At 49.1% G+C, this 17,776-nt stretch overlaps 2 protein-coding genes across 4 annotated transcripts in view; one reads left to right on the top strand and one right to left on the bottom strand.

Moving 5' to 3' along the window:
• The window catches only part of MRPS25 (mitochondrial ribosomal protein S25), a 229,285-nt gene that overhangs the window by 207,138 nt on the left and 4,371 nt on the right, over positions 1-17,776 (top strand). The window lies entirely within an intron of this gene.
• FGD5 (FYVE, RhoGEF and PH domain containing 5) overlaps positions 1-17,776 on the bottom strand; it is a 114,817-nt gene that overhangs the window by 85,115 nt on the left and 11,926 nt on the right. The gene's annotated exons all lie outside the window — the stretch shown is intronic.

A 17,776-nucleotide genomic window follows, 5' to 3' on the forward strand; every position in this document is an offset into this window, starting at 1 on the left:
TCTAAAGTAACAAAGCAGGGTCGGGAAGAGTGTATTCAATACACTTCCACTTATGTCTAGAAGTAGTCAAGGATCGGGGGAGTGTGTGTGTGCGTGCCCCTGAATGCACACCATAAAGCATCTGGGGAGGGGCTGGAGAACAGAGGTTCAGTGGTGTGAGATTTGATTTTTTGCTGCAGATCTGAATTTTTTAAGTGCATGTCACCTTCTACAAAACATTTTAAAAATGGTTTTTGAACCAAAATGAACTGGTCAAATTTCTCTCCCACTGGACTACCCCAAGAGCACAATTTCCTCCTTGTGGCCAGAATTCTGGCCATTGTAGTGACCTCCGTGACCCTGTGCTGAACCACCCAAGGTGGGATCCTGCACCTCTTGTCCTCTAAACACTGGTCAATTAATCAGATTGGCATGTGGTGGGGAAGAGGGTATTCCAAATGAGGAGAAGGTCCGTGGCAGTCTAACCTCCCTGGGGCAGGGGTCCGGGGGCACAGCAGGGCCCAGACCACAAATACAGCTACTATTTGCAAACAGTTCCAAGTCTACAAAACACTTTTCACATACTATTCCCACTGGACCTTCACAAGAAGTCTATGGGGTACATGGTAATAGCTCCACTTCACAGCGGAGGAGACTAAGGCGCACACAGGTGAAATGAATGTCCTCATTCTACTCAGCTAGAAGGTGGCAGATCTAATGTGAGAATCTGTACGTTTCCCACTTCCTGGTGTTGAGGGAAGGGAGGGGGGAATGCTGGAAACACGTTAGCAAACCCTTCTCATATCAAACATCACTCAAGTCCTACCTAAATCCTTTTTGCTGTACTTCAACTAAATTCCCTATTGCTTCTAACCAACTGACACAAAGCTGTGCAAGTGTATTCTCCCAACATCCCGAAGACAGGGCCAAAATAGGGTCAGCCACTGCAGAGGTGAGGGTGTGGGTCTGGGAGGCTGGTGCTGTTGTGTTTTTTCCCTATAGTTTTGGGAGACAGATAGGAGGTTCCCTGGAATGTCATATGATTCCATTTTCCATTTTCTCCCTGTTTGAACAGGACTATCTATAATTGGTCCCATCATTGTTTTAGGGGAGCAGATAACTTCTTTGGTTTCCTCAGTCCACAAATGGAGAGGAATTATTCCCCAGGATGGATGATACCCAGAGCCTCACCCACACCCAATGAGAGGATTTAGATGATGAGGTCTGGGACTTCTGAGCTGATGAGATTCAGAAGAGATCTGTTGAGCTGATGCTGTCATGGGATGAGATCTTTGGGGGCCCTGGGATGGAGTGAACTTTGCATTTGGGATGGACACAAATCTTTGGGGGTCAGAGGGTGGCCTGTCATAGGCAGAATAATGGCCCTCAAAAATATGTCCAACTCCTAATCCTGGGACCTATGGATATTTTGCATTACACGGCAAAAGAGACTTTGCAGGTGTATTTAAGATTACAGACATTTAAATAGGCAAATTATCCTGGGTTATCTGGGTGGCCCAATCTAATCACACCAGTCCTTAAAGCAGAAAACTTTCTGTTTTGGAGTCAGAGATCCAAAGTGTGAGAAAGGGTCAACCCACTGTTGCTGGAGGGGGCTCCATGGAAAGCATGAGAAAGAATGCAGGCCACCTCCAGGAGCAAAAACCAGCCCCGGCCGACAGCCAGCAGGGAGCAGGGACCTCGGTCCTATGTGGATCTGAGGTCAGCCAACAACCTGAGTGCCCTTGGAAGTAAATTCTCTCCCACAGCCTCCAGATAAAAGCCCAGGGCAGCTGACACCTTGGTTTTGGCCTTGTGAGACCCTAAGGGGAGTACCCAGCCCACTCTACTAGACTTCTGACCTACAGAACTGTGAGATTTTAAAAATGGACATTGTTTTAAGCCAATAGATGTGTGGTAAACTGTGATGGCAGCAATAGAAAACTAATATGTCATCTCAGAAGGCACTTCCCCATAACCTTCATTTTTGCAAATAGGGAAACTGAGGTCCAGAGAGCAGAAAGCAACAAATGGTTACACAGCAAGAGGCAGAGAGCCAAAGAGCCCAGATATCCTGGTCTGGCTCTGGTTCTCAGAGGGAGATGCAGGACTCTATGCCCTAAACCAGACTGTGGACCACGTGAACCACTTTGTGAATAGCCATGATCAACCACTTCCGACGTGATGATTCACAGACAGCCCACAAGTAGTCCCAGCCTGCCTCCATCTCTGTGGGAGGAGAGTCCACCCGGGCTGGACTTCATTTATACAAGACCCACCTGCTCCTCAGGCCAAAGAGACAGGGATGGGACAGGGCAGAGGTCAACTCAGAGACCAGGATTCTGAAAAGCCACAATCTAGAGAAGGCTAGTCCTCAGGGGAAAGCCACCTAAATATATTTTTCCCACAGTGATTAGCTCTAATCGGCCTATTCAAAGGACAATAATTTATGACTGTCGCCAGGGCACCATGGATTGGAAGCAACTTGAGAATGAAGCCCCTGTGAGCCGAGTAGTGGCCCCTCCAGGGATAACTGGGAGGCAGACCCAGCCTCAAAAAGACATTGTTACATCTACCCCCTTCCCTGCTCCAACTGCAGGGAGGAGAGTCTCATATAATCCCAGGTGAGTTCAATGGAGGCTGGAAAAGGCAGGGATGGTCTGATGAAGGCAGTCAGGGCAGGGAGAGCCCAGGCTGGGAGACCCACCCACCGCCAACCTGCACTCAGCCTCTGCGTCTACCTGCTGCCCTTCAGAACCTCAAGCTTTCAGTCACTCCCTGCCACAGACAGTGTGGCCACCGTGCCCGTGTCCTGTCTTCGGACAGTCCAGGCCCTTTCTGACTGTGTGCCTTTGCACATGCCGTGCCTTCTCTGGAATGCCCTTGCCACACTTCCTCACCTTGCAAACGCTTACTCACTCTTCAAGCCCAGCTCAAATGCCCAATTTGAACCCTGCAAACTCCTCAGGGAAGGCTTTTCTTCAATGCACTTGGCTGCTCCTTCTGCGCTGCCGGAACACTGTTTATTTTCCTTCTGCATTTATAATCGCGTTCAGTCAGCTGTTTATGCATCTGCATCCCGCTCCCCCCTCACTCTGAGACCACAGTCGAAGCTGCACCTGTGACCCACCGCTCCCAATCCTGCAGCGGCTGGCACGTAGTAGATGCCCAGTGGAGGCTCCTTAAATTGATGAATATTTCTCTCCAGACGTAAGGCTCACAAATGTTTCCTAAGGTCAGAATTACATGTACTAGGGACTTCCCTGGTGGCGCGGTGGTTAAGAATCCGCCTGCCAATGCAGGGGACACAGGGTCATGCCCTGGTCGGGAAAGATCCCACATGCCGCGGAGCAACTAAGCCCATGCACCACAACTACTGAGCCCACGCTCTAGAGCCCATCAGCCACAACAACTGAAGCCCGTACGCCTAGAGCCCATGCTCCGCAACGAAAGAAGCCACCGCAATGAGAAGCCCGCGCACCGCAACGAAGAGTAGCCCCCGCTCGCCGCAACTAGAGAAAGCCTGTGCACAGCAACGAAGACCCAATGCAGCCAAAAATAAACAAACAAACAAACAAACAAATTAATTAATTAATTAATTAAAAAATTGTATGTAGTAAAATCCCAGACTCAGGAGCCTGAGAAAGTTGGTTACCTGATCCTCTCGTTGTACAATGGAGGGGACAAAGACCTGGGTCACACAGGTGATGCCAAGACGGATGAGATGCTGAGCAAATGAGAAAAGGAAGGAGCCAGCGGCGGGGCGAGGGGGTGGTGAGTTCCCAGGTGCGGGAAGGGAGGAGAGCAGTGAGTGTGCACTCACTGTGGCCAGGCTTCCCGTGGGAAATGAGGGCTTTGGCCCAGCACACTGTGACGTCACCAGGGCCAGCTGGAGCATCCTCATTCAGAGCAGAGCCAGCAGGAGAAAGGGTAAGGGCTCTGGAGTTAGACGGACCTGCATGCAAACCCCAGCTTCTCCTCTTGATACCCCTGTGGCCTTAGGCAAGTAAGGCTCCTGCTCTGAGCCACAGTTTTCTCATCTGTAAAACGGGCAAGATGACCTTCCTCACAGGGTCCTCCCCGAACCTCTCCCTCTATCAACTTCCTCTATCAAGTTAACTCCTCATCAGAGTTCAGGACTCATAAGCCCCAGGGCTAAGGGTCTCATTTTCTCAGAGGTCTCATTTTCTCAGAGGTCTTCTCCAGTCACAAATAGATCAGGGCACCTGTCAGAAGCTCTTAGAATTGCCTGCACTTCTTTGGAGCACTCAGAACAGTTGAATTTAAGTAATTAACTGTGCAGTCAGGCATTTCCTGTCTGAGTCCCCAAGCTGACTGTCAGCCTGCCTTGTCTCTCCTGTTGTCCCAGCACCCCGGGCACTGACGGGGCTCAGGAAGAATCTGTGGGAAGTCGGATCTGGTGGTGTGTCCCTCGGAGATAACAGTGCCCTTCAGCCTCCAGAAGACATCCCTTTATTTAACATACTTATTGAGCATCATCTGGGTACCAAGCTCTATGCCAAGTGCCAGGGACACAGGGATGAACTGCGGTGGTGATGCCCTGGAGGGGCCCACAGTCTAGTAAAGGAGACAGTGCCATAGTCAGCACAGGCGGGCAGACTCCACACAGAGGCACAGCAGAGAAAGTGACCAGCCCTGGGGAGGGGAGGGACGGAGGGCAGTGCTTCCCTGCTGAGGTTTGGGGAACACCAAGAAGGCTTTCTGTTCCAGAATCTGCTCCAAGCACGTAATACAGCGTCTGAAATTCCCTCATCATAGTGTCATGCCCTTCCTCCACGCCCTCACTGTCCTCCTTTCCATCATTACTTTATGCATTTACGCGGGTGGCAGCTTATCCAGTGGAAGGAGGAATGGAGGAACCAAGCCCCCTCTCTGGGCCTCGGCTTCCCCCTCTGTAAAGCCAGGTGGTATCCTGGACCTCCCTCCCCAATGCTGCGAACAGGGGAGGGTAAACGAATTACCAGAAGTTGGGGCAAAGGCTGCAACACACAAATGTCTCTTCAGCACGGTGCTGCTGGCCGGCCTTGGATGAGACCTCAGGACCTCCTGGGGTCTGAGACTGGGTTTGGAGAGGAAGGGGCTCCTTATCCCAGAGGCTGAGCAGCTGCCTAAACTCTGGTCTCTGCTAAGCCACTGACTCACTCCATGTATCTAAACCCAGCCTTGACCTCTGGCCTCAGGCCGGCAAGGAAACTTGGGTTTGGACTAGGGACCTCCCTGGAAACCAGATGTAGCATCTGCAAGGAGCTTCCTGGGAGGGGAGTGCTGGCCCAGAACAACCCCTAGCCCACGACACCACCTCCTTCCTCCTGTCATCACCCAGAGCAGCTCCAGGTGCGCCCAGGACCTGCCACTGCCTGTCCTGGGTCCGTCCCGGGACCAGCCTTGCTCAGCTCAATTCATCACAGAATACGTGGCCAGCGGCATCGCAGCAGGTAGCCCTGAGCCCTATGGCTGGGCTCTGCCACTTGCCAGCTACATGACCTTGGACAATACTCTTCCAGCCTCCAGCTGCTTTTCTGCTCTTCCCTGGCATTTTCCAAACCCTCGGTCTTACAGGGACCTTCTCCTCCTGCCTTTCCTCAGATCCCTTCTTCATATTCAGTACAATCATAATAATAACCATAATTACATTCACTGAGAACCAACTTCATGCCAGGCCCTGCAACAAGCACTTGGTGTGGGTTACTCTTAACCATCAGATACCTGTCACTCTACTGTCCCCATTTTTCAGTCGAGGACACTGGGAAACATTCCAGGAAAATGGCTAACCGCAAGCCCCACAAAGAAAACAACTCTGCCTGACTACCTTCTGTCCTCCTTCAGGTCTTTGCTTAAATTTTGCTTTTAATCAGTGTCTTGCCTACTCCAAACAGACGTTGTTGGAAGAATCGATGGAGCTAACAGGCATGGAAAAGCTTTGTAAACTGTAAAGTGCAGTGCACACATATGTGGCTGCCACATCGAGGTTTCATGACTTTCTGAACATCCAGCTTTCTGACCTACAAAAGGAATCCACAGGACAGCCTCTCTGGCAGGGGCTCATCCAGCCCCTCTGCACACACCCACAGTGAGGGCGAATCAGTCTCCTAACGTGGGCGCAACTCTTGCCAGGAGCAAGCACTGCTCAGTGGAGCTGGGACCCCTCCGTGTGCCCACCCTAGCTCTAGCTAGGTCCTAGCTCTGTGCTCTGCATTCTCAGACCCTGTCTGTTTGCCTCCTCTGCCACATGATGTCTGGGCACCTCAGTTTTCTTACCTGTAAAATGGGGCCAATAATCAACGAGATAATGTGTATAAAGCAGTGGGGTGCACACGGGTATGTGAAGTATTGGCAGACAGTGGAACCCACTGGGGGTTGCCTCCTTTCCCCACTCATATCATTAATTTCATTTCCATTCTTGTAAACCAGATGGTGGTGGGGTTATTATAATCCAGGAGTTTATGATCCAATAGTTATTTACCCCTAAACTGCTTCTCAAACTGCTACACCTTCCCTTCAACAGAATAAAAGCCCTGCTTTTGAAAGGTGGGCAGAAACCATCATTTCTCCACGTCCCCTGCACAGGGGTCTGTAAACCACTGATCAAATTCTCAGTGAATATGACTTATAACTATGTATACTCAACGGATAGCACTTACTAAAAGAAGCCTGCCCAGAGTATCTGGGATGAGGTGGGGTTTTCAAACTGCATTGCTCAGAAACCCTAAGCCCTTTTTGGCAAGGATTCACAAATACCTGCTCGGAATTTCATGGGTACAGACACTGCTGGAGTATCAACAGCTAGAGTGCACCGAGGACTTCCAAGGACCACGCTCCAGCTAAAGTCTTTGCAGGTGTTAACTTACTCAAACCTTGAGACAACCACTTGAGGTAGGCAGTACCACCTTCCCTGCTTTTACAGATGAGGCCGCTAAAGCACAGAGAGGTTAAGTAATTTGCCCAAGGATACACAGCTAGTAGCTCGTCGATTAGGGATTTGAACCCAGCCATCTGCCCTAGAAAACACATTCGACACCCATAATACACCACTTTGCACAAACAACACCCCTCATTAGGCCATAAGAGCAGCACTGTAATCCGTAATTCCCAATTTCCAAGATTTCTATTCATTATGACAATCTCGTTAATTAACTTCCTATGAAGTATTAAAAATTTTGAACTGGTGAAGGAGAATTACAATAATAAAGCTTTGCCTTGTATGCTGGGGTTGCGAGTAAGATTTCATTTAAAAAAGGATCCTGCTGCAACAGAAAGTTTGAAAACCACTGAGATGAAGTCCGTGAGGGAGCCCCCACAAGGGGCACCAAATAACCAACCTTCCCATCTGCTTCAATGCAGCTGGGCCCTTGACTCCAAGAGGGGGCCCTTTGCCTTCCCCTGAGGCAGGCCATACCCCAAGGGCTACCACCCCCCATGTACTGCCTCTTCAGCATTTCAGAGGGTTTGGATGCAGTGGGCAGGGGGCATGAAAAACATGTTTCTCCGTAACAGGAGGTGCCTTCTGGAACCGGGCTCAGAGCTGCTATTGAGTCTTCCTATAGTCTTCTGGGGCCTCTCCAGCCCTGGGGCCTGGACACCTTTTAGGAGCTGCTTCCTTGGGACTCTACCTGCCCAGCCAAAAATGACCCCCCGCGTTCAGATTTCCTGGCCTGTGTAAGTCATGATCAATTCCGGTATCCTTTCCACTGATGCTTAATTACTGACCATGATGAAGGCTCACGACCCCACAGGACAACCCTGCTGGACACCTCTTTAAGTGTAGGAAACTCTCATCCTAACAGTACAGCAGACCTTAAGGTCTCTGAGCAGATTCTGCTTTTGTTTGGTTGAGTTTTTTTTTTTGGGGGGGGGGGGATATGCATATGTGTGTATCTTGTCTTCTTTATTAAAATCATGCAAGCAAGCCTGAAATGTCAAGTTCTCGGATCATGCCCTGACCTAGAGAAACTTCTCTTGGGCCCTATTCAGGGCTCCAGATCAACCCCACACATGTAGAGAATGGGTCTGTTTACATAGAGACCAGCCACATCATCCCCCAAAACAATCTCAACCCTAACATTCGTTCTACAGGAAAACAGCCAAAGACAGAGGCCTCTCCAAGAGAGGGAAACACTGCAATTCTCAGCTGCAATCTCAGAAGTCCCCGCACACAGCTTAGTGGCTGCCTTCATCTATGGGAGGCCGGACAGTCTTGGGACATTCTCAAGGAGCCTGATGAAACACTAATTCATCACTCAGAAATTATTATCAGTTTTTTGTCCTGTTCACCTGGAGTACTGTGAGCACGGATGATAAATTCCCCAAGGGCCCTTCCTGAGCCCAGCTAGGCAATCTAAGGAAGCGTTAACCTGCTGCACAATATCATTCCTTTGACTACTAATGCAACAGGGTGCACTACTCTCTCTATATATAGTTTTTACATCATCCCCTGGCCATGTGGATCTAAGCAAGAGGACAGTCATTATAAACTGTCCATTCTGAATGCCTACACTAAGGACATTTCCGTTCTAAAGATTCATACCCCATTGTGTGTCCTCACCTTTGACATCTGGAGGGTCGATTCCAGTTGGGAAGTTCTCAAAGAGGGTGAATCAGAAAAAGGGAAGAATTTATACCTAAAGATACCTTCCTTCCCGTCCTGGCTCCATCACTTACTGGCTTACAAGTCATGTTACCACTCTGAACCTGTTTCCTCTTCTATTAAAAAAAGTAAAATTGGATAACTACTCCCAAAGGGACATGTAACAAATTAAATGTAGTGATGCACACAAAGTGAAAGGGAACCTCACAACATAGTTGAAAGCACAGTTGCTGGAAATTGCCTGGGTTAAAATTCTGGCTCTGCTGCTGACCAGCTGTATGACCTTGGGCCCTTTATTGAACTTCTTTGTACCTTAGTTTCCTCATCTGCTGAGTGTAGATTTAAAAAAAAAAGTATCTATGTGGCAGGTGGGTTTTTCAGATTAACTGAGTTAACACACGTAAAGGGTCTGAGACAGCGTCTGGCATCTAGTGAACACGCAGCAAAGCCTCGTCAGCTGTGGTGCACACGGCTCCCAGCAGCAAAGGCCAAGGCTGATGGTATTATTTTTTAATACCTGAGAAAGCCCTTGTGCGAGTATTATCTCTGACTCCTCAGGACAGCTCAGTGATGAAGGGACCATCACACCCCTGGAACCGGTGAGAAGACTGAGGCTCAGATGGGACAGGGGCAGAGCCGGACTCGACCTCATTTTCTTCCGGCCCTGCTGCTGCCTCTCTGGTCCTGTCAGCTGTGCTGCCTACACACCACCAGGCACCCTGAGACCCCCACGCTGGCGAGATGCAGGCAGCCAGAGCTCTGGGTCACTCTGCTCTGAGTGACTGTGCAGTCGCTGTGACTGGGGGCCATCACATTACAGAGGCTGCAGAGCGAGGCCTGTCATCACGCCTCGATCCCTTGATATTTAGTCACCTTACTGGTGGGGCTTCTCTTCCCCCATTCCACCCCTCATGGCTGACAATAACTGTGCTAGAGCACTAGCTGATGACACTCCCTTACTCTAAAACCTTCAATAGCTCCCTAAGGCTCACAGATCAAATTAGTTCACGCAGGGAGCACAAGTCCAAATGTAGCACACTCCTTTTCAGGAATTTTCCCAGCCTTATCACCTCTCAGCCTCCCTCTGCTGGGTGCGTGTCCTCTCGGCTCCCTGGACCACCACCATTTTCTGTAAAGAGCCCTCAGATGGGGACTCAGAACCGCTGGCTCCAAGCCAGTCCAGAGCAATCACAGGTGGGAGAGAGACCTGAGACCCAGATGCTCAAAAATCACATAGTCAGAGGCAGAGCTGGGACCCAAATTCAAACCTCCTTATACTGCCAGAACCATTCTCGATAGCAAATATTCTTTGCTGCATTTTCAAATTATTTGCTGATGACTGTAAACATACAAGTCTTAAAGAGTTCAGATAACTCCAACGTTTTGGATCCTAACACTTCCTTCCAATGGCGTCTCATTAAAGTAAAATCCAAATCTTTTACAAAGGCCCCTGCCCATCCATCCCTGGTCACTCTCCCCACTGCGTTCTGCTCTCCAGCCACGCTGGACTCCTGGCCTCTCCACAAACCCCCAAGGGCCTCCAGCCTCAGGGTCTTTGTCCCTGCTGTTCCTCTGCCTGGAACGCCCTTCCCCCTGATGAGGCCTGATCACCATTCAGGTTTCACTCCACGTCACCTCCTCAGAGAAGCCCTCCCTGACCACCCTGTCTAAACAGTCCCTTCCACCCGTCACTTTCTATCACTCTGCTCTTTTTTCTTCTTTTTCACAAAAGAATAACCTCACTTGATATGAATTCAGTGAAGAAATGCACGAACTACAGAGATGACTTTTGCTCTCTGGCTGCACCCTCTGCATGATACGCTTATCCCCAGTCCACGGGCGGGAAGACTGAGGCCCCAGATGTCAGCACCATTCACACTCAGGCTGGAACAAAGACTCCACGCCTCCTCTGGGGCTCAGCTGGTCAAGGAGACCAGCTGCTGACATTTCACCAAAGAACCCATGCAATAAGGCTGTCTGCTATTAGTGAGAATTATTCTCACACCTCCCACAGAGGGAAACCCTGACTTTATGAAGGTAAAACCACATTGTGATTAACACTTAATCAGGATTTCGTCTGCATTATAGCTCTGCGAGGAAAAAAAAAATAGCTGGGGCTTTAATCTCACGCTAATAAATGTTCCAATCAGTGTGTTCCTGACACAATTTTCTTATTAGGGTCCTTCCATGTAAATTTTATTGCGTTTAATTAAAAATTATTGCTAAAAGAAACAGCTGCAGATGGTCTTATTTTAAGGCAGAAAATTAAAAACTGAATATTCTCATCAGTCAATTTCAACAAGAAGCACAGCCGCACGCATTAGGAATGTGACGGTTTTGAGATTATAATAATTTTTATGGCATTTCCAGGTCCTTTCAATGAAACTTAATGAAAGCTCTGCATGAGTTCATTTGTCAAAAACATAATAATAATAGGAAAGCTCCCGGCTTGCAGACCGATAGAAAGATACCAATGAACACCACTGCTGGGCTGTGCCCAAAGCCCAGCCACGCAGCTCTCAGCACCAATGCAATCAGCCAGCAGGAGGCCTGGTTGCAACTCCGCCATATACCCACTCAAGGATGTGTAGCTGAGGCCGTAAATCACCTTTGTTTTACAAGGATGCGTATTTTTGTTGCTGCAGTACTGTCTACGGTTGTAAAAAAATAAGTCAGCTTTCGCTCTCTCAGGGAATCACTTCACCGAAACATCTACTGCATTCTAAAGATGCTGGGGGCCAGGAAGGTGAGAAGGAGGGGCCCTCACGCTACAGTCTGTGCTGGATTTCAGAATTTTAATTGCAGCCGCTGTCCTTGGTCTGGATTGTCCGTACAATTACCTCCCCCACCTTTGTTACTTGGCTTGTATCCTTTAACTTTTATTTTAGGGACTAAATTCTTATTATTTCTTGCTATGCCTTTGACTGGAAACCAGCGCAAGCCTTTCATCTATTTGGGACCAGACAGACTGTAAAAGATAAACAACAGATTAAGAAGAGAAAGGCAAAGGCAGACACAACTAGCCCTGGAGTGAACTGACGCTGGAGGACCGGGCTGCTGTGCGCATTCGAGAGACGGAACCCCACACCTCCCACTCCCTGCCACAGCCCCGCGGGGTCTTCGTTTCCTCTGCAGGGGCCGGCGCAATGGCCTTCTGGCTAATGTCCCTGCTTCCCGTCGCTTCATCCCCTCCACTCTCCATCCTGCCGACAAGGCGTCCAGTCCAATGCAGCATCCCCACCACGGCCCGGTCTCCCCGCTGCCCTGGGGTATCGGACAGGCTCATGGAGCCGAAATGCAAGGCACTTCTCGGCTGGGCCCCAGGCTGCCTTCCCAACCGCCTGAACGCTTCATGGTCTTTTCTTACCCCCGACTCCTGCCCAGGCTTTGCGCTCCTCCCGGACTGTGTGTCTCCATCATGAACCCCTTGCTGTTCCTCTGGCAATACCCGCGGATACCCCAGACAGTGAGGGCTCCCCGCTGCCTCTCCTCAGAGCTGTCTGGATGGACCTCTAACAGGACCTTTATTACACTAGGTTCTAAGGACCTCGGTCTGCCTTTCTCCCCAGCCAGACGGAAACACCCTGAGGGCAGGAACCGTCACCCTCCAGTGCTAAGAACTGCAGCCGATGTTTAGTGGTTGGCCGGTGAGGGAATCGGCTGAGCCAGTGCAACGTTCTACCACCGACTGGGAACGAGAAGAAGATGGTGTGAGTTTAGTACTTAAGGCTTTCAATCCAGCCTCCCCAATGTAGTCTCCGTGTCTGCAGATGATGGGAACTGTTTTCCAGAATAAAGATATCGAAGGATGCGCTGAACTAAGGTTAGGTCACTTTCACTGCAGCTTCACCTGCTAAAAACCACAGTCCCGCGTGTGTCTGTCTGTGCTCATACCTTCCTCTACCTCCATATGTGGAAACCCTACTTTTCCTTCAGTGCCTGTTCAAATGTCCCCTTTTCCACGAAGCTATCCCCCCCTCCTCTAGACTCCTACTCTTTGGGTCCTGAGCATCTCCGATCTTGCATTGCAGGGACTTGGGTCTAAGTCCTCTTCCAACCACCCGACTGCACGCGCGCTGAGGCCGGTGACGGTACCGGGTCCCCCTCTCCACCTCCTTCCACACGTCACTCAGCACAGTTGCTATTCAGAATTACTCATTTCTCGAATGGTCGTCATTGGTGAGCCGAAGTATTCAATCCCCTGGATGCTCCCACTCATAATCCTCATCTTGCGCTGTACCACGTGGCCAATCCACAAACTCCTGAGCATGTAATTCGAGCTGCATTCCGATGAGGAACAGCTCTGGAGGAGAGCCTGAAATGCTGGGCCTCGGCCCATCCACAGCTCTCTCTGGAAGGCACTGCTGCTCGGGGCTGAATCGTCTGAAGCTCCCCTAATGAGCGGGTACAGACAGCTGCTCTAACCCAGAGCTCCTCCTGGCTGCTCCTCCTGGCTGCTCCTCGGGCACAAGGGGCCACAGGAGGGCCAGGGTCCCCCCAAGGCCCTGAGGGAGGGAAAGACATCTGAGCACCTCATTAGCAAGTCCCAGGAGAGGCTGTCAGTCTTCTTGATGAGTTGCCAAGAGAGCAGTAAACCCACCAGCTGTGAGAAAAGAAAGGAGAGTGTCCTTCCGCTTCTCCTCTGGACCAAGAAGCAAGGCTACCCCAGCCTAACTCCTGCACGCAAAGACACTTCACAGATGTTGGATGGAGACCACCAGCTAACGTGGCATTTTTCAACCACAGAAAACAGGACGTGGGAAGAGCACCGGGTCGAGAGGCAGAAAGACTGGGGTTTGAACCTTGGTTTGGCTACTTACTACCTGTGTGACAGAGGATGGTTTATACCACTTCCCTGGGCCTCAGTTTTCTCATCTGGAAAATAGAAACTGGAAATTCCTAAGGTGCCTAACTAATCGTGAGTTACAAGTGAAATAATAGCTACAGTCAGAGTCACAGAGTAGGCACCTCTGCTAGCGAGATTACGGAATCAAAAAAGCCCTGGTCCTGGGTCCAAATCAAGGCTGCTTAGGCTGTTGCCTGCAGCCCCAACTCCATCTCACGCAGAAGGCAGAGGCCGTGCTGACACCGCACGCCACCACGGAAGCTCACGAGTTCACGCCTGGTCCTGGTTTATGGATGTGAGGTCCTGAACACTGAGTCAAACACACGCAGAACAGTCGTATGAGAGAGAGACAGAGAGATACTCCCTCAGTGAAAGGGACCCGATTCTCCACCTGCATCCACTGCTGTGTGACCTTGATCATGTCACTTGATAACAGCTAGTGCTTAGTGAACATTTCACTCTGTGCTGCATTAATTCATTTCGTCTTAATGACATTGTGAGGTCAGTACTACTATCATCGCCTTTTACAGGTAAAGAAACTGCGGCACAGAGAGGTAAGTCACAGTAAGTGGTGGAGGGCAGACTGAAAGCCAGGCAGCCTGGCAGGAGCCTGCACGCTTAGCCACCGTGCTCTCACAGGCTCTCCCTGGGCTGCCGTGTCCTCATCTGTAAACATAAAAAGCCACCAGAAATGCATCAGCAACAATATGCATCAAGAGTTGGAAAGGGCGCTGGAAAGGGATGAGAAAAAGGCAGCACAGCAGTGGTACGTTAATGTAAAATCTAGGAGGTGGGCGTATGGACATTCACTGTTAAACTCTTTCTGCTTTCCCGTAAGTTTGAAAGTTTTCATGATGAAATGGGGAAAAGGGGCCTCGGGGATCTGTGTCGAGGTATAACACTGAGTGATTAAAAGGAGAATCATCATCATGCCAAAGGCAAACTTACAATTATGGGGATTTAAGTGAGACACTCAGGACAAACCAGTGTGTGGTGTTTTGCATCAAATGGATATTTAATAAGCGTATACAAAGCACCCCAAACTGTGTTTCAGAGTATACTTAATAAATGATAGTTCTTTCCCCCAGTGAAGCTCAAAATCACCAACTCATCGACATGCATTTATTAAGCTCCTAATGCATAACCAACATACTGAGGTCCCGTGGGATATTCAGAAGTAAAGACTGGGTTCCCCAACCAAGAGTCCTGACTGAGGACATAAAACACCCCATTTGAAAAGGATGAGTGTTGGACTAGACTACTGAAAACATTTTTTGTGTGTATGAGAGTCAATTCAGGACAAAAAAGAATGCTTTGGGGATACACTTTAAACCAAAGGATAACGAAACCTCTTTTACATACGGGGGTGGGGGAGCGACGACTGTGCATAGGTAACAACGTATACACTTTTATTTTATAGGATAGAAAATGGTTAATAAGAATACTGTTGTAGCTTCGAAAATGCTATTATCTGTGTACACAAATCTCAAAGGAAGTAACTGCATAGAAGAAACTTTATAATCATCCATCAGACCCGGAGCTGCTGCTCTGATTTAGGGATCTCTAAGGGCTCTCTGAACTCTATTACATACTCAAAACATTTCTTGAAGGGAGGCACTGTCAGTGGAAAAAGGACTTGGATTTAAATAACATTGAATCACACCACGAGAGAGTTATTCCCTTTTCAATCCGCCTGAATCCTTCTGATTATGCCAAGTAGAAAGTCTCCGTGTGGTGCCAGGATGCCTTTAACACCTCTCCCTGTTTAACAAAGGGACCAACCTCCCGCTCACAGCCTTGGCAACTAATAACCTCAAGCTAGACTTTACCCGTGCTATTTTAATTTCTCTTTGTATCCTACGTTTACAATTGCCTTCTATTTATGACACCTAATACTGCTTTTCCATTTCCCAACAGTGGCATAAAATTTCCTTTTTAAATATTTTTTAAGTAAAAAACAGGGACTGATTTAAAGAAAAGCAGTCAGTGATAGCGCAGGTGGTTGAGAAGTACAGATGGGCTCCAATCCTACCGTTTTACAGAGGAGCAACCGGGACCCAGCCTCCTCCAGGATCCCACAGCAAGTCAGTGACGGGGTGGGCTCTGAACCCGCTCGTCCTGCAGCACTGGCCCGTGCTCCTTCAGGACTGTCAGTATTTATTTTGGCTTCTGCCTCTGATCTTCACACTGAAGCAAGGTCTGGGGCAGGACAGGCAGCAGAGGGAGGAAGGAACTGTCTCCCACCCTCTCGTCCTGTCCTGTCCAACGCCAAGCACCCCTGGGCACGTGTCTCAGGTCAGCGGCACCCCTCCGCTCGGTTCTCAAAGCCCCTATTCAGGCGAAGAAGCAGTGGCTCCTCACCCCGTGGCAGTTCCCCCTGCCTCTCAATTCCGTGTGTCTGAAGCCGCCCTTGCCCAGACATGTTCCCGCCCAGAGCGGGGATGTCTCTCTCCCTCTGCTTCGATCTGTTTCATGCAGGGAAGCGGAAGAAAGCTTTGCTCACTGATTGATGTCCGAGAGGATGTGGTTCCTGCACGGGAGAGTCATCCCAGTCCGTCTGGCCGTCAGGGAAATAAATTCAGAGCGGGGCAACAGTGCTTTTGAAATTCAGAGTCTGACGGTTGAGTCAGGATACTCAACCAAGGCCTCAGGCTGTAGCACCAAATGTGAGATAATAAAGGGAAAGCACCTAGCACGGTGCCTGGCACAGGAAGCAGTCAGGATACGGTAAGTATTAGCATTTTCTTGGGTATTTTATTCCCTTAATGTCACTACAGTTTGGATGAAGGGAGCTTTTTTGTTTTTTGGACTAAGTACAGATCAAGGCAACAAGGCCTTTGCATATGGCCAAGTAGCCTGTGCACTGTACAACCCCAGGGGCACCATATTAGACTAAAAGGTGAGTGGGACCCTGGGGTTGTGCAGTGGGCAGCCTGAACAACCAGACCTGGCATCCTTCAGCATAATGCACTACAAATTCCTGAACCAAGAGTCAGGAAATCTGAGTCCTGACAGATTTCTCCACTAAATTGCTTAGAGATCTTAGGCAAGTCTCTTTCCCTCTCTGTGCCTCAGTTTCCTCCTCTGTAACAGGACCAAATGTTGTCTGAAGTTCCCTTCCAGCTATGAAATTCTGTGATTCAACAGAAGCAGGTTTCAATTTCCGAAGGACAGTCATACAAAAGAGGAAATGAGCTCAGTTGCCTGGCTTGAGGGGAAAGAGCCAGCATGAGTTGGGTAAGGATATTAGAGAGAATAGCTTCTGCCTCAGTGGGATAGGGACATTAGGGAGAGATAGCTTTTGCCTCAGGCAGAAAGAAAAACTTAGAGTACCTAGCAACAGATGAGGCAGCTCTGGGAGGTGGTGAGTTCCTTGTGGCTTGAGGAATTCAAGCACAGACCCGGTTAAGAGAGGGACCTATTAGACATGGGAGGTTTGACCGTACGCTCTTTGAGGTCCTTCCCAGCATGGAGATTTCATGGTTTCAAAGCCTGGTTCTATTTTCATTAGTGCTGGAGGCATTCAGCGAGGGTTGGGTCTTGTCAAACCCCGCTGATAACTATTAACGCAATGAACTTGTCTGCTCTCCCACTCCCACCCTCTTAAAGTTCGCACACATCCACATTCTCCAAATTAAACTGGATCCCTCTGGTGGCACTGATGTCTACCTTTGCTCTGGCAAACAAACCTAGAAAGAACCAATTCATAGCCTTACCCAGACTTGGGGCAGGGAGAAGATGGAGCCAGGGTGGGGAACCACATGAAAAATTCAGGAGAATAAACCACACAAACACTTCTAGTGTCTACACTCCAGAGAGAGCTAATGCTAATTGCAAATCATTCTTATCTATTCATTACTGCAGGTCCCCTGGGAATTCTGAGCAGCGACAGCTGTACTGGACTGGGTTGAGTTACTGCACACGAGGGGAAAGAATCAGGGTTTCCTTTAAAATCACCACCATTCTGACTTTTCATTAATTCAGATCAGGTGCCCCCAAGCGTGTAAATGGTTGAGGCTGAATCGCAGTGCCTTTAAGTTGCATCCATGGTGCATAAAAAACAGCAAGATTTGGCAATTATCCACCTGGGATGATCAATAGGACATTCAGTCAGTCTTGGGAAGGTGGGGTCAGAAAACCGCCACTGTTGTCAATAATTGCAGTGTTTCACGCTCACTTCCAAGGTGACTGAGTCCAAAAAAAAAAAAAAAAAAATCAGCTTGGACATACCTCTTAAAGACCTCTATTCAGAAATTTAGCTCAGGGCACCCTTAGCTCTTTAAACAATTTAAATAAATTGTCTTTTCTAGTTCCTTTGAACAGAGTATATATTGACACAATAAAAA

The sequence above is a fragment of the Balaenoptera physalus genome (assembly GCF_965194825.1).
Source record: "Balaenoptera physalus genome assembly, chromosome: 11".
NCBI classification, from domain to species: domain Eukaryota; kingdom Metazoa; phylum Chordata; class Mammalia; order Artiodactyla; family Balaenopteridae; genus Balaenoptera; species Balaenoptera physalus.